The 8,388-nt window shown below is 32.6% G+C and overlaps 1 pseudogene; it reads left to right on the top strand.

Annotated features, from left to right (window-relative positions):
* Positions 1 to 2,808: 2,808 nt before the first annotated feature.
* On the top strand, positions 2,809 to 4,273 carry LOC149539918 (protein NRT1/ PTR FAMILY 5.4 pseudogene; annotated as a pseudogene).
* The last annotated feature ends 4,115 nt before the right edge of the window (positions 4,274 to 8,388 follow it).

Genomic DNA, 8,388 nt, shown 5'->3' with positions numbered 1-8,388 from the left:
ATGTCTGACAAAACTAATTACTACTGTCACTTGGTAAACATACTCAAAAATGTTGTAACTTGGTAAATGTAGAGTATGTTTTACTTTAGCTGATCTAACATCAATAGTAAAAATTTTCAAACATGAGAGAAAAGAAATGAACACAAGAGACACCAAATTTAACGTGGAAATCCAATATGGGAAAAACCACCAATGTAACTAGTTACTATTTTTCACTCTTTTGAAGTGAGCCTTGTTAGGAGCCAACCTAGTTAAAGGTTACAAAAACACACTGTTAGGTGTGACCCTGTTACATGATTTAATCACCCTATTAGGAGTGGCCTTGTAATAGGTATTTAAAACAATTCAATAGAACTATCACCCTATTAGAGGATTTACAACTAGCTATTAAACCAACTCTGTTAAGATATTTGGATCACTACTACAATGGTAGGAAAGTAATAATGAAATGACCTAATTGAGATGCAACTAAATTACTGAATCCATATCTCTGTTTTGCTTCAAAAAAAAACTTAATCCTTCTTGATCAAATATTACTTTGCTGCTCCACAAGGATATTTGACCATCCTTCAAGTTCGCTCACACACTTTCCTTCTCAATCAATCAATACACTTGCATACTACTAAAAATCACAACTTGACCTTATATTTATATTGTTCAGATTGTCAAGTTGGCTCAATACAAATTAAAATGACCAATAATCATCACCATAGTTGGCTGGAATCAATAGTTGAAATAATTAAACTTCTTATTTCAAAATAAAAAAATCCTTCGATAGCTGACCCAGCTTGGTAGACACTGGTTTTGAGACAATTTCTTGTGTTAACCAATCATATGCTTGGTTAACACTGCAAACTTGCAAAATCCTTTGGCAATCGAGTGAACTCAGTGAACACTGACTCTAACCAAATTTCCTTCATTAACCATGAGAACTCAATTAATACTGATTTCTACCATAATTTCCTTCAACGCCCAAGCGAGCTCAATAGACATTGTCTTCATAGAGTAGTCTTCAAGAATGCTCAGTAGACAAGGAAAACTATCTTGCTGACCAAGTGAGCTCGGTATGCACTAACTGACAACTGATATGACATTTGTGTGACATCAAAGACAAAACACAATTAGATAATTGTATCCAACAATAACCACTGGTGAACTTTACTCACCTAATACAACTCTTCACCATCATACACCCAATCAAGCAAATCAGGCAGTTTTCTATAATTACAATCTTGTAATACCCTAGTGCAACCTTTGTGTTGTAGTTTATAGTCAATGTAAGCTTAACCTATATATGTCCTAAATCACTCCTTATATAGTTATGTTTTAAAGCTTGTGACGATAATCAATGGGCCTAAATAGAGTAGTCAAGTTAATGCTAGCTGGGAATAACTGATTGTTCATTTTATTGTGCCTAATTTGATGATAGTTCTATAGGAATTTGTAATCAACATAGCTAATCAAAAACTAGACCAATTAACTTATATATGTCCTAACTCATTCCTTATATAGTTATGTTTAAAAGCTTGTCGCCATGCTAGTTGAGTGAGTTTTATTATTTATATACATAGATACATTCATACACACACATGAATATATATACACATATATACATATACATATGTTTATATATGTATATACATATATATACATATACATATACATATGTTTATATATGCATATACATACATATATACATATACATTGATCAAAAGGGCACGACAATGAAATCTTAGATCTTGGCATAGGGGCCCTACGTCCTAAATAAGGTGGTCAAACATGAGGTAGGATAGTATAGAAGGTGATCAATAAGTATCCAATTTGATACAAGATAGTTTAGGCAATCTCAAACATGCATTTAAGCAAGTTGTTTACATGTTGTAATAAGGTTATAGGCAAGTCAAAGGTTGGTCAACGATTTATCAAACATTGTGAGTTGACCAAAAATCTCCATTTTTATGTTTTATAATCTTTTTGCATATTGTGGTATAGTTTTTAAGGCATGTGGAGTCTTTTATTTGAAATTTTTATAAAAGTTGTAAAAATTGCAAAAAATGCAATAAAAGTTATGCAAAATTTTGCAATTTTTCTTGCAATCTAGAAGTGTGATAGTCAAATCATTATTTTGATCGAACATGGAAGGATGAAGTTGTAAAGTTAAGAGTTGTGGCCTATAAATTGAATATCTTCAACCTAGTCTAGGTTTGGAATAGTACTGTATGGATTTGGAATGAAATAACAATCCTTTTGGTGGGAAAATCCTTACTCTTGTTGATTCGTTCTTCATCCCACCATAACATATACATACATACATATATATACATACATGTATACATACATACATATACATGCATACATATATACTAATTTACTTCCAAATGAAAATTTAGGAACTAAACTATTGGAATCATACAAAGGAATCATGGAGGAAAGTCCAAATTAGAATCAATATCTGTAGTCTAATAGGTTCAATCAATTAAAACTAAGATGCAAAAGAAAGTCATGTGGTTCGATGCATAGCTAAATTTATTTCTGGCTTTTTGGAAGTGACTAAAAGGTTTTTTTTTTAATAAGGAATTTGCAAAATTAGATGGATACAATCACTTCCAAGTAGGAATTGATGATGGAAGTCCAGAGGATCATGATATCGATACACTAAACCAACTCTAAAAACTCAATAGCTAACGATAAAGTACAGTAAATGAAATATAGCTAAAGAAAGCACTAATCAAGTATATATTTAAACTGATTCAAGCTAAAATTAGTACCCAACCTGTCTGTAGCTACCATTTCTAGCTATGTAGGATTATGCAGGTTGTAGTATCTTTCCTTATTTATTATGTTTCTTTTGTTCACTGGCCTTTATTAATGATATCATTTTTTTAAGTTATAATGATCAAGGATAGAGTACTAGCAAGAGCTCCTTCTTCAATTGGTGGTATTTTGGTATATGCAGTGATTTATTTATATTGGTTCTTGTGATCATGTACATTCAAGAAAATTTTGAGTGGGGTTTGGGTTTTTCTCTCCCAACTGCAGCCATGGCTATTGCTCTTACGCTATTCCTCTTTGGAACAAAGATGTACCGACATAAAATACCTTGTACTAGTCTGATAGCTCAGATTTGTCCATTTTTTTTTGTAACAATTTACAAGTGGAATGTATATGGTCATTCTCAAGAAGGCTATTTATATGGTATTCAAGGATTAAAGGATGAAAAGAGAAGACTTCTTCCCTCTAAGAATTCAGACAAATCTCATATATACCTATTCTTGCAATTTGGAAGAGTTCATTCATAATTTCATAAGCGGTTACATTTTTGTTTAGTTTTAGGTTTGATCAACTCTGCTTCCTTTTAAAATGCATTTCACAAGCTTAAGAAAATGCTCCTAAGAACATTTGGTATTGTTCTATAGGTTTCTTGATAAAGCTACAATTGCAACAGATTGGGACCATGAGAATAAAACAAATGTTGATTGGAGGATATGTACAACTACACAAATTGAAGAGGGCAAGCTTGTTCTAAGATTGATGCCTATTTGGATGACTTTTTTGATATATGGTGTTATTTGTGCACAAACACCAAAATTTTTTACAAAACAAGGGAACACAATGGATAGAAGGATCATTGGAGACTTTATAATACCTAGAGCAAACTTGTAGAGCTTGATCGACCTGACAGCTCTAGTGCTTGTACCTATGTATGATAAAATCTTTGTCCCACTGACCAAAAGCATAAGTGGAAATGAACATGGTATAACTCTTCTACAGAGAATAGGGTTTGGTATGTTTATTTCTATCATTTCTATGATTTTTGCAGCGATGATAGAAATGAAAAGGCTTTAAGCAGGAAGAGAATATGGAATGATAGATCTACCCCAACTAAAAATTCCACTAAGTATTCTGTGGTTGCTTCCTCAATATATCCTATTTGGTATTTCAGATGTGTTCACCTACTTAGGTTTGCAAGACTTTCTTTTATGATCAGATGCCTGAATCAATGAGAAGCCTTGGGGTGGCCCTCTATTTGAGCATTTTTGGAGTTGGTGGCTTCCTCAATAGCATTCTTATTTCTATTATTGAGGAAATTAGTAGTAGAATTATGGGACTAAACTAGTTTACAAAAAACTTAAATAAAGCTCATTTGGACTACTTATACTGGCTTCTAGCTACACTCAATGCACTCTTCTTTTATATCTATATCTCTTTTTCCAAGAGCTTCATTTACAAGCAGGAAGAAAGAAATGTTTTGAAAGATGAAGAGATATCCTAATCATTAAAAATCACTCATAGAAATATTCTGTGATGGTCTCTTCAACTTCATCAAATATTGGTATATAAGTACATAAAGACTCCATACTTCAAGAAATAAAGAGGAAACTCTACCTTCATTTCAAATCCTCATTCTATGAATTTTTGTATAGAACATAAGTTTTCTAGCCCTTGTTCAAAACTACATGTATAGACATATATACACCATGATTCAAGAAATGAAGAAGAAACTATACTTTCATTTCCAAACCTCATTTTGAAAACTTTTTTATTGTATGCAACAATAAAAGAAAGCATAAAAGTTTAGACCTGCATATTATCAACTAGTTGCATAGAAGATGGATAAATCAAGTTTGCAAATACCTATCATTCCTTGAGTTTGAATTAAATGAAAATAAATTCAACTAATGTAGCACAAGATGACCAATTTTAATTATGATAGAACTTGAATAAAATTAAGGACTTTTTGACAAAGTGTATCAAACACAATTCTCCATTCCCATGAAAGTGGGTGGGTTAGAATTCCCTAAGCATTGTTGGAAGGAAGATCAGAATGGTTGAATGAGTATCATTGATTGAGCTTTTTATGTTAAGAGTTTCTTAAGGCTAAGTAAATTAGTACATTGAAAATCCTTTTCCTTTACCTTCTATTCTCCTTGCAAGAATCTTGTAGCTGTTCTATAATTTTTTTTGTGGGTAGAATTGTTGAAGAAGGAGATTGTTGAGAACAAATTGATGAAAGTATGATCAATATGTTTCAATGTTATTTTTTGCATTGATGTAAAACTTACTATTTTCTAGTAATACAACTGCTTACAAGATTTAAGTACTATCACTTATTTGATTGATGAAGAGGATTTGATCAAAATATGTAACAATAGCACCTAGAGGAAATGTTGAGTTATGATATATAAAGGAGTACAAGAATCAACTAAGAAAATGATAACATGATTTATTGATACTCTACTTAAGGTTACAAAGCTTGGTTACACTATGCAAGTATAGAAGAACAATTTAAACAAATTTTGTTTACAAAGCTTGATCAAGTGGATAGTAGGTGCCGAGCAAAGTCAGTGTAAGTTGAGAAAAAATTTAGTTGGAGCTAAGTAAAAGTCTATTCTAGTGTATGAAGGGGCAAAATAGTGGATGTTGAGTAAAGTTTAGTTGATGCTAAGCACCAATAAACTTTAGTTCATGTCAAGTGGTTTTACAGAGGATGTTGAGCAACACAATATGTGCCAAGCACCAGAAGCAAGTTAATGCCAAATGGCTGCATTATTTGAAAGATCGTGAATTTGATGGATCTAAGCTAACAAGTTTGTTTTCTTGGATCATATGAACCAAGTGGAAGAAAAGATTAATGAGCTGGTGGCATAGAATTCAAGGTAAACTATTTTGAGGTGAATTCAAAGAGGATTGAAGAAGAAGTTTCTAGAAGAGATATGAAATATGGGGTAGATTCATTGTATCCTACCTAATCTCTCCTAACCCTAAATTGGACGATGGAGAATAAGCAAAAAAAGATCTTACTTTCTTATTTATAGGAATGGCTAGTCAAAAACAAGGGTTTTCATTTGTGAGAACTTCAGGAAGACAAGGAGTCAAGGGTTTTGCTTCATGAAGTGACCTAAGAGAAGAGTTTTCATTGGCATGTTAAGCAAGAAAGCTTAAGGATATGAATGCTTGAAGGGTGAACAAGCTATCAGAGCTAAAATGTGTAAAGGCCAAGTAGAATGGAGGACTAAATAGATATTTGTAAACTGTAAATGGAGTTGTAATTTATTATTAGATCACGCCTTACTGTTACTCTCTAATAATTGTATCAGTCTAGGGTAAATCATTTGGATTAAGGTTGACCTAATAGTCATTTGCAAATTCTTTAACTGGGTGACATTCCAAGTGAATGGTCTAAAGTCCTCTAACAAGGTTCACTCCTAACAGGGAGATTGAAATCATTTAACATGGTCACATTTAATAGTGTGTATTGTAACCTTTAACAGGGTTGGCCTTTCATAGGGCATCACTTCATAAGAGTGAAAAAGGGTAGCATGTTACTAGTGGTTTTTCCCAAATTGGGTTTGCACGTAAATTATTGTGTCAAATGTGTCGCTAAATCTATTACGTTTCATGTTTACATTTCTACAAATTGATTTGATAGTAACCTACAAGTTTTAAGTGGTTGCATGATCTTATGGATGCATGCATGATGATAAATTTTTTATGGGTTCGCTATGCTATGAAAATTTTTATTTATACATCTAGACCTTGGATAACTAACTCATCCCCCCATTTATTCTAAAGTATTCCAACAAATGAAACATGTTGTATGTAGACAATCCTATTTCCATGGATTGGGATTCTCATATTCCAATATTACTACAGGCAATAATTCCAACGATACACAATCTAGTATGGGTGATATGCCCCTTGCTATTATACTACCTTAAATTACAACCTTGTGACACTCTATTTAAAAAAATAAAATTGAAAAATAAAATTCATAAACCTTACTTTTGAGCTCTTCTATACTGTTCTTGAATCTCATATACTCATTTGAGATTGTGCCCATTATTATAAAGATTTACTCTTTATTGTCATTCAAAAATGTTTGTTAAGAAACTGAGAGTGGACATAGATGATTCATCCACGGCTTAGCCGCCGCTTCATGACCCTAATAGAGAAATTATTTGTTGCTTTTCTGAGCTCCATTATCATACTTTAAACTTATATAAAAGCTCCCCTGAAGTCATCTAAAATTTGTTTCATGGTAGCAGACCCAAATCCTCAAAATTACTCCTCCTTTGCAGAGCACAATTTCTACGCCAGATGAAAAGGCTGAGATCTAATCAAGAATATGGAAATTGGGGTAATTTGTGAAAACCTTCAACATTTTGACAAAATTGTGAAAAGTGTATTAAAATTGTCAATGGAGGATGAGAACAACAAGAAAAGATCATTAAAGGCAATTGCAAGGGTCAAATTAAGCTATCAAAATCTCTTCCTTATTTCTTCCAAACCCTAATACATTTTAAACTTATTCTGCTATCTAATTAGAGTGATATTATTCATAATTTTAAATTTATAATTCTTTCCCTCCAATGTTTTGACGAAATGACACCAACAAATGACTCATAGCACAAAACTTGCTATTGCATGATAAATGCTTGACCAAAACTCAAATATGGTCACCACGTTGTAAATAAGAAATGAAATAGATGTAATTTAGCACTTACCTTTAAATGCTGCTATAAGTTAACCCTTACATTTAAACACCACTATTAAACTCTTCCTCAAGCCTCCCTCACTCTTGTGCGCCCACACTTTGCCATGTATACAAATGAAGTTTCATTTTTTTTTTTTTAATATCCCCGATGACATTAAAATTTTGATGCCAGAATTAAATTTTGTCAAAATATTGGTGTTATCAGGATCATTTCTTAAAAAATAAAAATTAACAAGCCAAATTGGCTTGCTGTCAAAAATTTAGGTCGAAAATGATCCCCAAATGTACTAGTGTGGCATTCATAAGGAAATGATAATTATTAAGGGGCTTGTAACCTCCCCAAGGTTCATTCTAAAAAAAATTGTCCCCACCATCCCCAAATTCCAAGAGAGTTTATCTTGAATAACCTTCTTACATTTCAAGAGGAAGTTCCAGAATATCGATCCTTTGGGAGGGTTGGCCTCCCTAAAGAGATTGGTTGGATAAGGAGAAGAGAGATATTTATGAGATAGAATTATGACCCACTTAAGGTTGGGAAGTATTATTTTTTTTCATAATAACCTCACACCCAAGGCCATTCCTTGAAGTTTTATGTTCTTAATACCCACTCCACTAAGATTTCTAGATCAGTAGACTTGGTCCCAAGAGAGAAGGGAATTTTTTTTTGTTCTCTAGAGTCTTGTGAAAAAAACATTCTAAGATAACCATTAATGTCATTAATTTTGTTACTCAAGATATCTAAACACAAAATTTGATAGATGGGTTGGGCAGCCAATACTGAAGAAACCACAGTTTTCCTACCTACTAAGGAAAGCCATTTACCTTTCCATCCAACCATTTTCCCTTTCAGTTTCTCTACTAGGGGGTCCCACAATTTTGAAACTTTTTGTCTC

The sequence above is a fragment of the Cupressus sempervirens genome, chromosome 9 (assembly GCF_028749045.1).
Source record: "Cupressus sempervirens isolate cs-2001-9-10 chromosome 9, ASM2874904v1, whole genome shotgun sequence".
Taxonomy (NCBI): domain Eukaryota; kingdom Viridiplantae; phylum Streptophyta; class Pinopsida; order Cupressales; family Cupressaceae; genus Cupressus; species Cupressus sempervirens.
Note: the sequence above shows the minus strand (reverse complement) of the source record. Positions and strands in the feature narration are given on the sequence as shown.